General features: G+C 43.9%; 1 long non-coding RNA gene across 3 annotated transcripts in view; it reads right to left on the bottom strand.

Moving 5' to 3' along the window:
- The window catches only part of LOC122431628, a 107,412-nt gene extending 90,256 nt beyond the window's left edge, over positions 1 to 17,156 (bottom strand). For all 3 annotated transcript variants that reach the window (XR_006266581.1, XR_006266584.1, XR_006266582.1), the window contains exons 1-2: positions 16,940 to 17,156; positions 3,518 to 3,582 (exon numbers count right to left, since the gene is read on the bottom strand). This is a non-coding gene — a long non-coding RNA (uncharacterized LOC122431628). The remainder of the gene's footprint in view (positions 1 to 3,517; positions 3,583 to 16,939) is intronic.
- Between the last annotated feature and the right edge of the window lie 2,498 nt (positions 17,157 to 19,654).

Below are 19,654 nucleotides of genomic sequence, written 5' to 3'. Positions count from 1 at the left end.
ATCCCAAAGAAAGGCAATGCCAAAGAATGCTCAAACTACCTCACAATTGCACTCATCTCGCATGCTAGTAAAGTAATGCTCAAAATTCTCCAAGCCAGGCTTCAGCAATACGTAAACCGTGAACTTCCAGATAGTCAAGCTGGTTTTAGAAAAGGAAGAGGAACTAGAGATCAAATTGCCAATATCTGCTGGATCATTGAAAAAGCAAGAGAATTCCAGAAAAACATCTATTTCTTCTTTATTGACTATGCCAAAGCCTTTGACTGTGTGGATCACAATAAACTGTGGAAAATTCTGAAAGAGATGGGAATACCAGACCACCTGATCTGCCTCTTGAGAAACCTGTATGCAGATCAGGAAGCAACAGTTATAACTGGACATGGACCAACAGACTGATCCCAATTAGGAAAAGGAGTACGTCAAGGCTGCATATTGTCACCCTGCTTATTTAACTTGTATGCAGAGTACATCATGAGAAATGCTGGGCTGGAAGAAGCACAAGCTGGAATCAAGATTGCTGGGAGAAATATCAATAACCTCAGATATGCAGATGACACCACCCTTATGGCAGAAAGTGAAGAGGAACTGAAAAGCCTCTTGATGAAAGTGAAAGAGGAGAGTGAAAAAGTTGGCTTAAAGCTTAACATTCAGAAAAGTAAGATCATGGCATCTGGTCCCATCACCTCATGGGAAGTAGATGGGGAGACAGTGGAAACAGTGTCAGACTTTATTTTTTGGGCTCCAAAATCACGGCAGATGGTGACTGCATCCATGAAATTAAAAGATGCTTACTCCTTGGAAGGAAAGTTATGACCAATCTAGATAGAATATTAAAAAGCAGAGACATTACTTTGCCAACAAAGGTCCATCTAGTCAAGGCTATGGTTTTTCCAGTGGTCATGTATGGATGTGAGAGTTGGACTGTGAAGAAAGCTGAGCACCGAAAAATTGATGCTTTTGACCTATGGTGTTGGAGAAGACTCTTGAGAGTCCCTTGGACTGCAAGGAGATCCAACCAGTCCATGCTAAAGGAGATCAGTCCTGGGTGTTCATTGGAAGGACTGATGCTGAAGCTGAAACTCCAATACTTGGGCCACCTGATGCAAAGAGTTGACTCATTGGAAAAGACCCTGATGCTGGGAGGGATTGGGGGCAGGAGGAGAAGGGGACGACAGAGGATGAGATGACTGGATGGCATCACCGACTCGATGGGCATGAGTTTGAGTAAACTCCGGGAGTTTGTGATGGACAGGGAGGCCTGGCATGCTGCGATTCATGGGGTCGCAAATATTTGGACACGACTGAGCAACTGAACTGAACTGAATTGAACTGAATATGTATATATTAATCCCAACCTCCTAATTTATCCCCTCTGTTTCCCCTTTGGTAATCATAGTTTGTTTTTTATATTTCTGTTTTGTAAATAGTACATTTGTATTTTATTTTTTAGATTCCACTTACAAACAATATCATATAATATTTGTCTTTGGCTTACTTCACTTTGTATGATAATCTGTAAGTCCACTCATGTTGCTGCAAATGGCATCATTTCATACTTTTTTACGACTGAGTAGAATTCCATTGTATATACATATACCACACCTTCTTTATCCATTCCTCTGTTGATTGACATTTCGGTTGCTTTCTTGTCTTGATTATTGCTGCAGTGAAGATTGGAATGAATGTATTTTTTCAAATTATACTTTTTGCCAGATATATACTCAGGAGTGGGATTGCATATGATAGCTCCATTTTTAGTTTTTTAAGGACCCTCCATACTGTTCTCTATAGTGGCAGTAGCAATTCACAATTCCCACCAACAAAGTAGGAGGGTTCCCTCTTCTCCACACCCTCTCCAGCATTTATTGTTTGTAGACTTTTAAATGATGGCCATTCTGACTGACCTGAGGTGATGCCTCATTGTAGTTTTGATTTGCATTTCTCTAATAATTAGCAATGTTGAGCACCTTTTCATGAGTATCTTGGCCATCTGTATGTCTTCTTTAGAGAAATATCTGTTTAGATCTTCTGACCCTTTTTTGTTGCTGTTGCATTGTTTGTGTTTTTGATATTAGGCTGTATAAGCTGTTTGTATGTTTTGGAGATTAATCCTTTGTCAGTTGTGTCATTTACAGCAATATTTCAATAATACTTGGATTTTTTTTGTGATACACTCATGCTGACAAAATTATGTGAAAGATGATATACAGAATAAAGTGAGAAGTTTTTTATTTGTTATAAAAGACTCCTCAGTCTGGGGGCAGATGTCAGACCAGGGACCTTAGACATCCCTGTCTCATTAACAAGGTCTTTCCCCAACAACAAGGAGGCTTGCTGGGCACTGACCCTGTGATGGTCGGCATGGGGACTCTTTCTCCCACATTCAGAATCTTCCTGAAACTTCCTGACCCAGCTAGAAGCATGTTGCTGGCGGGCAGATTGTTGTGATTATGAGGACACACAGCGACCACCATTTTTTAAGTGCTGACCGGTGTCCTTGAGGTTATAAATCCTCCCTAAGTGCCTCCTCCCAGTACCACATCTTATTTACTTATTATGTCTGAAAATCATCTTATTTACTTATTAGCTGAGTGCTCTGGACAAATATCTGAACTTATCTGAGCCTGTGAGCTGTCACAGAACTGGGGATGTGTTCCTGCTTCAGGAGTCTCTGGGTTTACTAAGTGAAACCCTTTGGATGTGTCCAGTGAGGCCACAAATTCTCAACAAACACACCTGTTCTTCAGAACCCATTCTCCAGGAGATGCTTCTCTTATGAATACTTGGCTCTACCACTGGATCAGGTTTCCAAGAATGCCTCTTCATGGCACCACATTTTCCTAATTTTCTTTTTTAAAAGTAAGACTGTTCTTGGGGATAGAAAATAACTGAGGATAGATACTAAGTTTTTCACAAGCTCATTTCTACATTTTAAATTTGGGACACAGAAACTTGTTTACAATGAAATAAAAATGCATCAGTAGATATGCATCAGTAACTCACTTGCTCTCACAAACACTGGATTTTTCATTCACCAGAAAGAAAAGCCATTAAATCAAAGCAAATGGATAAGCAAAATAAATTATACAGACATACCTTGGAGATATTGTGGGCTGGGTACCAGACCACTGCAACAAAGCAAACATCACTATAAAGCAAGTCACACAGTATTTTTTTGTTTCCCAGTGCATATAAAAGTTATACTTACACTATACTATAGCTATTAAAGGTTCAATAGCATTGTATCTTTAAAGACCATGTACATACATTAATTTAAAATTAATGCTATTGGGAAAACAACTCTGATAGGTTTTCTTAATGCAGGATTGCCATGAATCTTCAATTTGTAAAAAAAACACAGTATTTGTAAAATGCAATGAAGTGAAATGCAATAAATAAAAGGAGATGCATCTATATATTTGTGGTCATAAGACTGGAATAAGCAGGTAACAAAACAAGAAATGCAATTATTTCACACATGCATTAGAAAAAAGGAGGTAACTGAATAAATGATCACCTCTAGTGTTGCAGTCTCTGGTATGGAGTTTTAAATGCATGCATACTTCCTGCTGGCCTCACCATCTGAAAGAACAATCAGAGAAAAAAGAGACTAATAATGAGGCAGAGGACCCTGCATCCCACTCAGGGATTTGTTTAGAGAGAAAGGTCTTGTTCTTACCACCACCATTATTTGAGATGCCAACCCCATTAAAAAGTGAATGCTTTCTTCCCCACTGGCCTTCAGAGTGCATGGGACCCCACAAATGATGTTGACATATACTGCCAGACTCCTCAAAGTCTGTCCACATGGATGAAGGAAGAGCCTTTCTTGCCAGGATGACTCTCCCATGGGCTAACTCCATCCATCTGCTTTTATCTTCCTCTGATTCTCATCAAGACCTGGATGGACAGCTAGCCTCTGCATATTTCATTAATGTAAAAATTCCGCTGTCCTGTCCACTCTTTCATTCCCATGAGCCTTCTGCTTAGCAACATGTTGGGGAGAGGGGCAGCTCACTTACCTTCCTGCTCTACGGGGCTGGCAGATCTAAGAGGATCCTTTATCAGAATCTCAGCAATAGAACAGCCGCTACCTCCTGCCAACCTGGGGAAAAATATTTACCACTAATTTCTCTGCCTAAGTGTCACTACATTTTGGGCCTTGAAATATTTTTGACTCATTTGCTATTGCTGTCCACACATAAAGGCTAAAATCTGCTGTTCTAACAAAGCTTCTTTTCAGGTGTCTAAAAAGGCTTTGATGCCTCAGATATTTGCTCTATGCGTTTTCCTTCCTAGGTACCCGGCTCTGAGCCTAAGCTCTTGATAAGCAATACTTTATTAATTCTCAAAGTCTGTGAGGAAAGTATGACCATTATATCCACTTTCCAGATGAAAAGTGAGGCTGAGAGGAGTAGAATGACAAATCAGATCAGCCTCTTTCCAAAGCACTTGTTCTTATTCTACACTTCAAATACAATCACGTTTTAAAATCTGAGATGTACATTTTACACTTAAAAAGCACAATTCAATGACTTTTGAGTATATTTTTAGATAAGTACAGCCATTGAGAGTCAATTTTAGAATACTTTCATCACCTCAAAAAGAAACTTCATACACTTTAGCTATCATTTGTTTTCCCTTCTTTTCCCTGCACTCTCCAGACCCTAAGAAACTGCTCATCTACCTTCTGTCTCTGTAGAGTTCCTCACTGGACTTTCATATGACAGGAACCCTACAGTATATGGTCTTTGGTGATCTGGCTTCTTTCACATAATATAATGTTTCAAGCTCATCCATGTCATGTCACGTGTCAGTATTTCATTCTTTTTATGACTTGATATTCCATTGTATGGATATACAACATTTTGGATTTGTTTCATTTTGTCTGAGCAAAAGCTAAACTTTTATTATCTGTAAGCCACAATCATTGAGGTATTTCTGTTATACACAGCCAAAATAATTTTTAACAAATACATTCATACTATCTGCTGTTTCATTTGAGACCATGGCTAAGAACACAACAAGGCAATTAAAATTGGAAGATGTTTTATGGAACTCTCTTGGTTGACAGCAGCAGATTAAACAAGACAGTGTGAAGGAAGATTGTTGTAGGTCTGAGAACCATGTTCAGTCACAAGGCTGCCCCAGGGCCCTTGGCAGAGGGTTGGGTAAGGTGGATCAGAGATTGTGGCACTCAATCTCCAAGGCACCTTCTCTGTGTTTCTTGTCTTCACAAAGGCACATAGGAAACCCTATAACTGGTCACCACCAAGAAGTAAGGGACACAGATACTAGGGCCATGGGAAAGGGGGATAGAGGGCCAAGAAAATCCCTTTCTTCCTGAGCACAAGCCTAAGGAGGATTTAAGGGAAAGTATAGCAAAAACCCCTTGTGATGTCAAACCCACTTTCTGCACCTAAAGGAGGAGACTCTTACCTGCTATAGAAAGTGCAAACAATTCCCCTTTTAATAGAAGATGGACTAGGTGGATTGAATTTCCTTCACTTCCAATGCTGAAACCCATAATTTCTGAAACTGAATTTGCTGCTAGAATTTAAACCTGGTTTTTGTTGAATACTCAGTAGAAGTGAAGCAGAAATTTTTCTGTATATGTTTGTAACCTATAAAGCAAATTTAAAATGTACATTATAAATCATAACTCTCTTGGAGAATGATATGTCAAATTTACTTTCTCTTAAGACCTATCTTAAAATTTGTCATATCACTGCATTCTTCTTCAGTTTAGATTTTCTTTCCTTAGTTTATGTTACTGTGAGTTCCTGTCTCTTCTGTTTACCACTGTACCTCCAGCAACTATTAAGATAATATTTTTGCTGGGAAATGTCTGGAAATGTCTTCTTGTAGTCAGTTTGACATCAGCAAAAGGAGTTCATATGCTTCCTCAAGAAATAAATTTTTTGAAGTCTTTTGATAAGACTAACACCGCTGCTGCTAAGTCGCTTTAGTCGTGTCCGACACTGTGGGACCCCATAGACAGCAGCCCACCAGGCTCCCCTGTCCCTGGGATCCTCCAGGCAAGAACACTGGAGTGGGTTGCCATTTCCTTCTCCAGATAAGACTAACAGCTACATGCAAATTATTTGGAAGAGATTACTTAAAGTGTATAGTGGCAGGAATTACACATTCAAGAGTAGTAAGCTTAATTGATTAAGAAATTTATTTTTCAGATGATGTGGTAACTTTAAGCAAATGTATTCAGTGCGAATGTACTTTTAAAAATATATTTGAATGATTGATTTCCTCTATAACTCCTCCATAAAGAAGCTGCTTTGTTCCAGCTGAAATGAAGCCATCACTCAAGGACTATGAAAGGCATCACGGAAGTGTCTGTAAAGAACTCAGCCAGAGAGACCTGTCCTTGTCCAAGCAGGATGCACCTCCCCTCCTAGAATATGTAGAGTCACAAACAGAGGGGTCCACCTCCTCATTCTTCATTTGTTGTTGTTTAGTCACTCAGTCATGTCTGACTCTTTGCAACCCTATGGATTGTAGCCCACCAGGCTCCTCTGTTCATGGGATTTCCCAGGCAAGAGTATTGGAGGGGGTTGTCACTTCCTTCTCCAGGTGCTTTTCCTGGTCTGAGGACTGAACTCATGTCTCCTGCTAGGCAGGCAAATTCTTTATTTCCGAGCCACCTGGGAAGCCCCATTCTTCATTTAGGGTGGTTATATTCGCTGTGTTGAACTGTTTAGGTTGCCTTGCCTTCCCCACAAGTCCAGAGTTTCTAGGACTTAGAGATGGTGGGTAGCAGTGACAAGGTGTGTGTGTATGTGTCTGTGTGTGTGTGAGAGACAGTGTGTGTGTATGTGTGTATAACATTTTGTTTATCTATTTATCCACTGTTTGACATTTGAGTTGTTTCTACCTTTTAGTTATTATGAATAATGTTGCTATAAACATTCGTGTGGGCTTCCCTGGTGGCTCAGTCAGTAAAGAATCTGCCTGCAACGCAGGAGACCTGGGTTTGATCCCTGGATTGGGAAGGTCCCCTGGAAGAGGGAATGACAACCCACTCCAGTATTCTTGCCTGGAGAATCCCCATGGGCAGAGGAGTCTGACGGGCTGCAGTCCATGGGGTTGCAAAGAATCGGACACGACTGTGACTAAGCACAAACATTCGTGTACAGGTTTCTGAGAATGTATCTTTTCAGTTCTCTTAGGCACATACCCAGAAGAAGAATTGCTGTGTTATAGGGTAATTCTATTTTAAACATAGAAATCATTTAAGGATCAGCTAGACTGCATTTTTGGCTTCCCTGATGGCTCAGCAGGTAAAGAATCTGTCTGCAGTGCTGGAGACACAGGAGATGTGGGTTTGATTATTGGTTTGAAAAGATCCCCTGGGGTTAGAAAATGACAACCCACTCCAGTATTCTTGCCTGAAAAATGCCACAGACAGAGGAGCCTGATGGGCTATTGCCCAAAGGGTTGCAAAGAGTCAGACAAGACTGAGCAACTAAGCACAGCTTGGTGTGAGGTAAGGGTCTAACATCATTCTTTGGCACAAAACTATCCAAGTTTTTGAGCACTATTTGTTGAAAAGGTTTTTCATTTTTCATTGAGTAGTTGTGGCACCCTTGTTAAAATTAGTTCATTGTATTGGTTTTATTCCTGAACTCTCAATTTATTCCATTGATCTATGTCTGTCCTTGTGCCAGTACCATGTTATCTTTGTTATTGTTGTTTTTTAATAACTTTTGAAATCTGGAAGTGTGAGTTCTCCTACTCCTATTTTTCAGGATTATTTTGGCTATATTATGTTCCTTAGAAAAGTGTATTAAACTTGCATGCTCTGACCTTGCTGAACTCATTTATTAGTTATAATAGCTTTTAAGTGAATTCTTTAAGATTTTCTATGTAGAAAATCATGTTATCAGCAGACTGTAATAGTTTTGCTTCTTTATTTATGATGGTTTATATTCCCATTTCTTGCTTAATTACCCTAACTAGAACATCTAGGACAAGGTTGAATAGAAGTGGTGAGAGTAGATATCCTTGTCTTGTTTTTGACCTTAGGGGGAAATCATCCAGTCTTTCATCATTAAGTATGATGTTAGATGTAGATTTTTCATTGATGTGCTTCATCAGTTCTAGGAATTTCTATCTATTCTTTGTTTTTTGGCTGTATTTACTATAAAAAGCTATTGGATTTTGTAAAATACTTTTCCTGAATTTATCGAAATAACTACTCTAGAGTCCAGTGATTTTTGTACTTCAGACTGATACTAGTTTCAGTCTGTTGTATTCATGTGTTCTATGGTATTATGATTTATAAGAAGAAGTACATATTTAATCTTCATCCCCATTCCAGGCACAAAGCTCCTAAAACCCTTGGAATTTCCAAAGTTTGGAGAGCTTAGAAGGTGTCTTATGTTGACGGGATGACTTTTAGAAAGAACCTAAGTATGGGACTGGCTTCCAGGGGAACAAACTATGTGATTACAGCATTGAGACTTTTTCAGTCACACTTCCCAGCATTAGGGGCTGGAGGTTGAATCAGTTGCCTATTACCAATTATTTAACCAATTATGACTACGTGATGAAGCTTCCAGTAAAAACAAAATGAAATAAAACGTGTTCAGAGAGTTTCTGGGTTGATGAACACAGAAATCAGGGTAAGTGGCATGCCCAGCAAGATCATGGAAACTCCATGCATCTCTCCCACGTACTTTGTCCTATGCATCTCTTCCATCTGGCTGATCCTGAATTATGGCTTTTTGTAGTGAACTGGTAACCTACTAAGTAAAATGTTCCTCTGCATTTTGTGAGATACTCTAGCAAATTAATTGAACCTAAGGAGGGGATCATGGGATCTTTTGATTTAAGCCAGTTGGTCAGAATCACGGTGACAACCTGAACTTGCAATTGAAGAGTCTGCACCCACAGTCAATGTCCCATGAGGTCCTGAGCTCTATCCATGGGACAGAGGGCTTACAAAGGGCTTACAAATGTCCCACATCCCCCAAGACACTGGTGCTAGGCTGCTTGCAACCCCAGAAAACGCTTATAAATTTCTGGCACTTAATGCAGGCTCTTACTTTCTATCCCCTTACTGTCAAGCCCGCTTTCACCCCTTGCCTTGTAAGAAGTGGGAAAGACCTAAGATCTGAGTCCTTCCTCTGGAGCACAGCTCCCATCTGTGTGTCGAGCAAATTGTTGAGGTCTGGCCACTCCTTTCCAAGTGATGATTAGAGAGCCAGGGTCCCTTCCTCTTTTGTTCTTGGCCAACTTCTCTAAGTTTCCACGATAAAGCCTGCCCCCTTTCCTATAGGAATTTTCAAGGACTTTCTCCCTGAAACCTGATATACAATAGTGGCAATCACAAAAGAACCACTTTGCAAAAGGGCACAAGACCCTGGAAACTGAGCAGTGGGTTCACAACAGTGATTTTCTTAAAGGACAGAAAACCAAAGGCACCAGGGCTATTTCTTCAGGTTCCACTCTGCCCACCACTGCCCCTCTCCAGCAGGCAGCTTCCCTGCTTCCCCACCATCCCTATGCTTCAACCCTGAACATTCATCTGTTTCCATTTTCCAGATTTTTTTCTCTTGCCTCCACTTCTTTAAAAAAGATTTCCAAAAAGACTGAGTATTTTCTTCCTTTTTCCTCTGCAATACAGATTAAACCATTACTATGTAATGATTTAATTAGATCATGTAAATTTAATTACTACATTAAATCACTACAACTATTGCTGAAATGAAGGATATAGTGAAGAATGAGGAGTAGGAGACAGAGGGGTCAGTTCTGCCTGGGTTGGCTTTGTCCTGTTCATAGAACATCCTAAGGAATTCTCGGAGGATGGGAGCTGTGTGAACAGCAGAAGATAAAACGCTGAGACTGCTCTGTCACTGGTGGCCAGGGCGACAGAACTCAGTTTCTAGATGCTGGTAAGAATTAGTGAGAAAAAAAAAGAATTAGCGGTAGCAGGAGAGGAAGCAGATCAGTACTGAGGGTGGGAGCAGACAGAATCCTGTTTTGATCTGCAGTTAGACCCAAGTCATAGCAGGAAGGTGAGAATAAAACTGTATTAAGTCCACACCACATACAGGGCATTGTGCTAGGAGCTTATACACATTCTTCCATGCAATCCTATAACATGGAAGAATGTTATAGTTTGGTAATGTAATGTTTGGTTCTGTTCGTAACTACCTGGTTTGCACGGATACATTCACCTGGCTTCAAGGGACGTGAGAAAAAGGCTCTTTTAATGTTGGGTAAAGCCAGAGAGGAGAGAACACAAACTCTGTGCATTCATTTTTGTGAACCCTCCAAACAGAGGAAGTAATTCACCATGTTCACAGATGCCTACTGAAGTAGGCAAACTCTGGAGTAAAGCAAGGAAGTGCTTATCTCTAGGGATGGGAACCTTGTGATTTGTAGGGGACACAGGGATTCCTGGGGTGCAGGAGTGTTCTATCTAGTGACCTGTGGTGCTTATGTGGATGTTTCTTTATAATTCATTAAGCTATACATTAATTGTTATGTTCTTCCAGCATTGTTTTTCACAACTAAAAAGGTCTTTAACAAAGAATACTGTGAACAGCTTTGGAGCATAAAATGTTTCCAATGTTTGGGTTTTTCCCTTAGGATTTATTCCCAGATACAGGCAATAGAGCAGATGGCATGAACATTTTATAGTTCCTGATACACATTACATTTGCATTTCTACCACTACAAGTAAGTTTAAACATGTGCCCAAATGACCATTAAGTGCTTGTATCTTTCCTTTCTGAACTATTTATACATATCTTTGAAAATTATTCACTAGAGAAGTCCATTCATGTTTAGGATGCTGACTGCTGGCAGTTTGAAGGCAGAGAGGTGTCCATGGAGATGAAGCTACTAAAGATACCAAGTGGGGAGGGTGTAACTGGAGGGAGCAGCTGGTGTCCTGTCCCCAGGCTGCAGATGCAGAGCTGTCAGAATCCTTTCTGTTTGGCTCCACCTGTGGGAGGAATCTTGTTCATGCTTCAGAAGCAGGAGACCAGGCCTCTAACTTGTTCCTGACCTGCCTGGACACTGCCTGGATTCTGTGCCTGCCTGCAAGCACAGCAAGTCAGGAGGCACTTTAGATAAGAAAGGGAGTGGTCTTGGACTTCTTTAGACCCTGGAGGTCTGAACAACCCTGCCGGAGTCTAACAAAATCCTATGGTTCACAATGTGAAGCAAACAGCATTGTAAAAAGATTAAGGTAAAACCAGAGCTATATTTTTTGCTCTCAAACTGATAATGGTATCAGTTTGCAGCCTGGGACTATAAGCTGAGCAAACTCATAAACTGCAATTTGTAGTGTTGTCCATTGGATGGATGCATCACCTGGGACCTTTTCCCAACTGGGACTCCAGACTGTGGTTAACAAGGGACTTCCCAGAGCTAAGTCTGCATGTTGGTTGGCCCAATTTTGTGATGCATGTGCTGTTACTTTTTTCTATTGTTTCTATTTCTCTTCTTTCATTGACTGTATATTGAAATTAAGTCCATTAATCCTCTATTATATATTGAAATTGTTTATTGTGTGTGACAAGCAGTTTGTTTTGTTAATGAATACTTCAAACCTAAAACAAAAGTAAAACTTTTGGTAAAGCACCAGTGAAGCAGCATGGGACAAGACTTGGGATGCAGAGTGAGCATACTTCCTATCTGCCTGAGAGGAGCAGGTCCAGAGGGGCCCAGACAAAACAAAACAAGGCAGCTGAGACACAGGGCTGGATGGAACACACACAGTGGTGTAGGGTGGACAACACACACAGGCAGAATGTGGAGAGGAGCACTTGAGCTGGGCCAAAGATACTTTGTATTGTCAAATTCAGACTTAAATTGAAGAAAGTAAGGAAAACCACCAGACCATTCAGGTATGGCCTAAATCAAATCCCTAATGATTATACAGCAGAAGTGAGAAATAGATTTAAGGGACTAGATCTGATAGACAGAGTACCTGATGAACTATGGACAGAGGTTCCTGACATTGTATAGGAGACAGGGAGCAAGACCATCCCCAAGAAAAAGAAATGCAAAAAGCAAAATGGCTGTCTGAGGAGGCCTTACAAATAGTTGTGAAAAGAAGAGAATCCAAAAGCAAAGGAGAAAAGGAAAGATATACCCATCTAAATGCAGAGTTCCAAAGAAGAGCAAGGAGAGATAAGAAAGCCTTCCTCAGTGATCAGTGCAAAGAAATAGAGGAAAACAATAGAATGGGAAAGACTAGAGATCTCTTCAAGAAAATTAGAGATACCAAGGGAACATTTCATGCAAAGATAGGCTCAATAAAGGGCAGAAATGGTATGGACCTAACAGAAGCAGAAGATATTAAGAAGAGGTAGCAAGAATACACAGAAGAACTATACAAAAAAGATCTTCATGACCCAGATAATAATGATGGTGTGATCACTCATTTAGAGCCAGAAATCCTGGAATGTGAAGTCAAGTGGGCCTTAGGAAGCATCACTATGAACAAAAGCTAGTGGATGTGATGGAACTCCAGTTGAGCTATTTCAAATCCTGAAAGATGATGCTATGAAAGTGCTGCACTCAATATGCCAGAAAATTTGGAAAACTCAGCAGTGGCCACAGGACTGGAAAAGGTCAGTTTTCATTCCAATCCCTAAGAAAGGCAATCCCAAAGAATGCTCGAACTACCGCACAATTGCACTCATCTCACATGCTAGTAAAGTAATGCTCAAAATTCTCCAAGCCAGGCTTCAGCAATACGTGAACCATGAACTTCCAAATGTTTAAGCTGGATTTAGAAAAGGCAGAGGAACCAGAGATCAAATTGCCAACATCCGCTGGATCATCAAAAAAGCATGAGAGATCCAGAAAAACATCTATTTCTGCTTTATTGACTATGCCAAAGCCTTTGACTGTGTGGATCACAATAAACTGTGGAAAATTCTGAAAGAGATGGGAATACCAGACCACCTGACCTGCCTCTTGAGATATCTGTATGCAGGTCAGGAAGCAACAGTTATAACTGGACATGGACCAACAGACTGGTTCCAAATAGGAAAAGGAGTACGTCAAGGCTGCATATTGTCACCGTGCTTATTTAACTTGTATGCAGAGTACATCATGAGAAATGCCAGGCTGGATGAAGCACAAGCTGGAATCAAGACTGCTAGGAGAAACATCAATAACCTCAGAAATGCAGATGACACCACCCTTATGGCAGAAAGTGAAGAAGAACTAAAGAGCTTCTTGATGAAAGTGAAAGAGGAGATTGAAAAAATTGCCTTAAAGCTCAACATTCAGAAAACAAAGATCATGACATCCAGTCCCATCACTTCATGCCAAATAGATGGAGAAACAGTAGAAACAGTGAGAAATTTTATTTATTTATTTATTTTTTTGGTCTCCAAAATCACTGCAGATGGTGATTGCAGCCATGAAATTAAAAGATGCTTACTCCTAGGAAGAAAAGTTATGACCAACCTAGATAGCATATTAAAAACCAGAGACATTACTTTGCCAACAAAGATCCATCTAGTCAAGGCTATGGTTTTTCCAGTAGTCATGTATGGATATGAGAGTTGGACTATAAAGAAAGCTGAGGGCTGAAGAATTGATGCTTTTGAACTGTGGTATTGGAGAAGACTCTTGAGAGTCCCTTGGACTGCAAGGAGATCCAGCCAGTCCATCCTAAAGGAAATCAGTCCTGAATGTTCATTGGAAGGACTGATGTTGAAGCTGAAATTCCAATACTTTGGCCACCTGATGTGAAGAGCTGATTCATTTGAAAAGACCCTGATGCTGGAAAAGGTTGAAGGCAGGAGGAGAAGGGGATGACAGAGGATGAGATGGTTGGATGGCATTACCGACTCAATGGACATGAGTTTGATGGACAGGAAGGCCTGGTGTGTTGCAGTCCATGGGTTCACAAAGAGTAGGACACGACTGAGAGACTGAACTGAACTGAATTGAGAGATACTGGCTCCTTGGAAGAAAAGATATGACAAACCTAGACTGTGTATTAAAAAGCAGAGACATCACTTTGCAAACAAAGGTCTGTATAGAGGAAGCTATGGTTTTTCCAGTAGTCATGTATGGATGTGAGAGTTGGATCATTAAGGAGGCTGATTGCTGAGGAACTGTGGTGGTGAAGAAGATTCTTGAGAGTTCCTTGGACAGCAAAGAAATCAAACTAGTCAATCCTAAGGAAATCAACTCTGAATAATGGTTGGAAGGACTGATGCTGAAGCTGAAGCTCCAATACTTTGGCCACCTGATGAGAAGAGCCGACTCACTAGAAAAGACCTTTATGCTGGGAAAGATGGAGGGCAGGAGGAAAAGGGTGCAACAGAGGATGAGATGGTTTGATGGCATCACTGATTCAGCAGACATGAGTTTGAGTAAACTCTGGAAGATAGTGAAGGACAGGTAAGCCTGGTGTGTTACAGTCCGTGGGGTCGCAAAGAGTTGGCCACGACTGAGTGACTGATCCACCGCAGCAACAAGAAGTTCAGACATGGGGAGCTGCGCGGGAGGAGAAGCTTAAAGAGCTGTGAGCAAATAGGGAACTGCATGGAATGGGTGAAATGTCGGGCATGTTTGAGATTAGACTTGGATGTCATGCTCAGAGTTAAACTTTACCTTGTAAGTTGGCATTTTCCAAAGCATGTTATAACTTGACTCAGACAATAATTTAGTAAAGCTCAGGAAGGCTTTTGCTTGAAAAAAGAAGAAGGAACATGGAAACCCATGGTTATGTACCTTGTGACATAACAGATTAAAGAATTTAAACTGATGTTCCCACAGGGATTGTTCCCACAAGGATTATTACCACAGGGATTGTGAATATCTCAGAAGGGACCAGTCTGTACATTTCCCAATTTTTTTGTGAATTTGTGTCCCATCTCTTTTCTTGGGAAGTATTTCTCAGAACGGATGGTCTGGAGCACACTGATGAAGCACACTGGGAATTGCTGATGTAGGTAAACTGAACGCCAGCTTGTGGTACAGTGTGTGCAGGAGAACAAGCTATTTTCTGTTCTTCCCATGAGCCCTCACCTTCCTCTCCACTTCCCACCTACGGTAGCTCATCAGAAATGTGATCCTTTCAATGAAACCCCATTTTATTGTCAGTAGCACAACCACATCTCTGCATGAAACGTGAGCTGTTTGAGGTAGATCTGTCTGCCCCTACCAAAGACCCCCTTCCATGGTACACTGGTTCCTTCTACTTATATTAATGAGCCCCTGTGTGCTGGGCGCTGGTCCAGCGCGTCGCTTCTCCCCTCATCCCTGGAAACTCCCCGGTCTCGGCCCTCAGGACTGCCCCCCCTGACTCCAACCCCAGCGCCCGCCCCGCGGTGGTTCCTTCCCCCCAGGCTTGCCCGCTTGGTCTCCTCCTTCCCTCTCTCCGCCTTCCCCTCCCGCTCCTACCTCTGCCCGAGCTGCGGGCTGAGCCCGCCCGGCCTGAGGAAGAGCTCTGGAAAGGGCACGCCGCCCCCGCCGCCCGGGTCTGAGGGGCGGAGGAGCTGGGGACGCGGAGGGGCGGGCGGGGGGAGTGTGCACAGTCGCCGTGTCGTCCACCCTGCTCCCCCGGGGCTGGCTCTTGCTCTTTCCCTGTTGTGTTTGCTGCTGAGGGGTCCCCGGGGGCTCGTTTGGAGCCAGGGAACAGGGCAACCCGGGAGCAAGAGCTGAAGAGAGATTCCCAGAGGAGAGGGGGCCTCTGCCCGCCAGAGCCCCTGGGAAAGGAGGCCGCTCTCCCCCTAACCTCACTCGCAGGGTTTATCCCCTTCCATCAGCCACAGCCCCGGGAGGGAGACTGAGGCACCAGAGAAAGGCTTCCAGGCACCTCCTTTCCTGCCTCTGGTTCCTGGAAGTGTCAGGACCAGGACAAGCGGGGGGCGGACTCTGCGCGCGCGCCGCTCTGCTCCGGGCCACCAGGAGCCCACGGGGCTGGGGCGGCGGGGCTGCGGCCCCTTATCAGGGCTCTGTGCCCAGGCCGCACCCGCCTGGCACACACAGCCAGCCCGGAGAGGAGAGACGTCCAGGGAGCCCCCTCCCCACTGCTCCGCAGCCTGGGGGACCGAAGCCAGCGTGGGCTGATGCGGGGCTCCCCCCACCGCCCTCCAGTGCCTCCGTCCGGTCCCCACCCTGACCTGGGGCTGCTCTCTGGGCCTCTGAGGCCTGAACCCCGAACCTGAAGAGGAGAGATCAGCGGGAGTCCCCAGGCACCTCCCCTGAACTTTGGTCTGGCTGAGTAGCTGGCCAGAGGCCAAGAGCAAAGTTCCCTCTCCAAGGGCAGACTTCCTGCTGGCCAGGGGCCGGGGAAATCCCGGGAGCCGAGCTTCCCTTGCCCCACAGGGGCTCCCAGCGGCCAGGCCACGGCAGGGAGCTGCTGGGCCCTCCCACAGCAGAGGGAGTGCCAGGCAGGCGGAGAGCTGAGGGCACTCCGGGGGGCAGGGCTGGGGGAGAGAGGAGAGAGGAGCTGGGGAGACCGGGGAGCAGGGCCAGAAGCCCCGGAAGGAGGGAGAGGGGACACCCTTCACTTCTGGGTATCTGGCTGTATCACTGTCATCCTGCTCAGGAGAGAGGGTGAGGGCTGGGGGCACAGTGGAGGGGGGTGGCCAGGAGACACGGAGAGGTGGGTGCCTGGTTTGCCTGTCAGGCCTAGGAGGAGGGGATCTGATCGTGTTGTCTGAGGGCTGGGAAAGAGCTGGCAAGACCCAGCCACTGTCCCCCATGGGCTGGAAAGTGGTGGTCCGCCGGCCCCCACCCCTACCCCCACCACACAGGGTCTGCTGGGGTGAGGAGAACAGGAGAGGGAGGAAGGACAGTGTGAGCGTGAGGGTGTCCACGTGGCAGGAGGCGAAGTCCCACCCCAACCTCCCATCCCCCACCTAGGCACCCCCACCCCCGCCCCCCAGCCCTCCCGTCCGCGTCCCCCCCCCCGCCCCGCCCCCACCCTCACCTTCGCACACACACAGGAGAGAAGGCAGCACACAGGGGCTGGTGCTGGGCATTTCAGCGGTTATTCTCGTCCTGTTTCCCCAGAGATCGTGCCCCCTCACCACAGCTGTGGTGGGTTCCTCCTCCAGCTCATCCCTGCGTTCCAGGACTCCTCATCCCCACCACAATGGCCAGAAACCCTTTTCTGGGCTCTGAAAGGTGGCTGCATAACACTGGTTTCCTGGGTGTGCCTCGTGTCGCCCATTAGCAACGAGTCCAGGGCAAGGACCTTGACATCAGGTCACAAGCCAATCCATGTGGAGAGCGGGTGGGAAGCCACGTGTGGATTTTTACAGCTCCAAATCCTAATTAAAGGGTCCCTGTCTCTCCATCACTACTTGCCCAAACCTAACCTTATATTTCTCCTTTCCCCACTTTCTTCTCAAATCCAAGCCATCAGCCTCTCCCAACTTCGGGTCTTGGCCAACTGGTCCACCCTTCTCCCACTCACTGAGGCTGGAAATCTGGAGTCATCTTCATTCCTTCCTCTAACAGCCCAGATGCAGGCTCACATCCAGCCCTGCCTTTTTCAGGGCTCCAACCCAGGTCACAAAAGATGAGTAAGGCAGCAGCCTTGCCCTCAAGGGCGTCACCGCGGTGTTAGTCGCACTGTAGTAAGTTCTATACTGGAAGCCCTGAGAGCTTTGGAGTCGGAGAGCTGCATTTCCACTGGGGACATGAGGAAGGCAGCCTGGAATGTTTCTGTGCCTCCTTCATGGAAAGGACGAAGTTCTGCTCACCAGTGACTGGCTGGGGGACTTGGACAAGTTACTTCACCTCTGAGCCTTTGTTTCCACAACAACAGTATGGGGATGATAAACTCTTGCAGGATTTGGGAGGATTAGCTGTAATGACAGCTAACATTTACTAACCCTTATTAGGTACCAAGCCCTCTCCTAAGAGTTCTATAGGGACTTTTCCCTTCTGTGTTGGCAGCTGCCTAACCTGGGGTCTGAATGCTTCGAACTCTTCAGAGCCTCAGACCAAGACTCTGGGGCTGGGCTGATAGAGAAACTGTGAAAGAGTTGTTAACCAAAACTTTAGAAATGGAGATCTGATTGACATAAAAAGGTATTTATTGGGGACTTGTTAGGACTGCAGCCTAGGAAACACAGATTCAAGAAGTGCTTGAAACTGTTGTGCCTTTAACCTCTAGCCCAGAAAGGAGGACTTGGAGGAGTAAAGGGCCAGGAATGGATGAGGGAGAGAAAGAGGTGGAAAGATAGGGAACATAAGAAGAGGAAGTAGCAAGTGAAGCAGAAAAAGAAAATGGGTATTATAGCTACATACCTGCACACACCCTTATGCTCACAGCAGCACTGTCCACAAAAGCCAAAACACGGAAACAACCTAAATGTCTGTCAACAGATGAGTGGATAAAGAGATCTGGTATATATATACTACTTAGCATAATAAAGGATGAAATAATGCTACTTACAGCAACATGGATGGACCTAGAGATTATCATTCTAAATGAGGTAAGTCAGAAAGATAAAGATAAATAGTATATGATATCCCTTACATATGGAATCTAAAATATGACACAAATAAACTTATCTACAAAACAGAAACAAACAAACTTAGAGAACAAATTTGCAGTTGCCAAAGGGGAGGGGCTGAGGGGAGGGATGGATTGGGAGTTTGGGACCAGCAGAAGCAAACTATTATATAGAGAATGGATAAACACCAAGATCCTATCACAGGGAACTATATTCAATATCTTGTAATAAACCGTAATGCAAAAGAAAAAAGTTATTTAAAGAAATATACACACAAAAAAGAAGTACTTGAATTTATGTTCCATGGAACAACTAATGGGGGAGGTTTATGAAGTCAAAACCTTCAAGGTTATAGTTAGTTACAAGAGTTCTCAAGAATTATAATCAAAGTTGGCAAGAAGTAAGGGTGCTGGTTAAGTAAGGACTGGTTGAGGTATGAAAAGTTTGCGTGGTTACTAGGAGAGATCTTAAGACCATAAGGTTGCATCTGGCAGATATTCTGAATTTCCTGGTGGTGTCCTTGGGTCTGGTACAGTTTGAAGAAAGTTCAGGTTTTTAGTAGTGCAGAAACATGTTTGACACCAGATCCTCAAACCTAACTCCATTTTTGTGTGAATTATGATTACTTCATTGTAATTTAAGCTTGTCATCAGAGTCGGGAGAAGTGCCCCTGTTATAGCCACACTTTCCGGGAAACAAACTCACTCAGAAGACAATGCAGATAGTGGAGTGCAGTTTATTACACTGGCGGGCCCAAGGCAGAGTGTCCTCTTAGCCAAGGACCCCAACCAGCATTTGTGAAAAGCTTTTATACCCCATGTATACGTATTTGAACCCACCACCCCAAATTCCTTGAGACTTACAAAGGAAGGGTAAATACAATCACAATAACCCCATCATTCACGTGTTATGTGTTCAAACAGTTAATAATCAATAAGCCCGTGGTTACATTCCAACCAGTTAATAACCAATAAACCTGTGGTTACATTCCGATAGATACTGTCCGAGCGAGGCAGGGGTGATTAGTGTCTGTTTTCTCTTAGGCAATGAGTAACCTGGATACGATCTTCAAGGTTCCCCTGCCCGGAGGGGGTCTTATCCTTCCATTGTCATTCCCATAGGCACTAAGCAGAGAGTTCAGAGTCCACTGGAGAGGCGGCCGAGCACGGACAGGCCTC

Source organism: Cervus canadensis, chromosome 2, assembly GCF_019320065.1.
Source record: "Cervus canadensis isolate Bull #8, Minnesota chromosome 2, ASM1932006v1, whole genome shotgun sequence".
NCBI lineage: Eukaryota > Metazoa > Chordata > Mammalia > Artiodactyla > Cervidae > Cervus > Cervus canadensis.
This window is presented reverse-complemented; position numbering and strand designations above follow the sequence as displayed.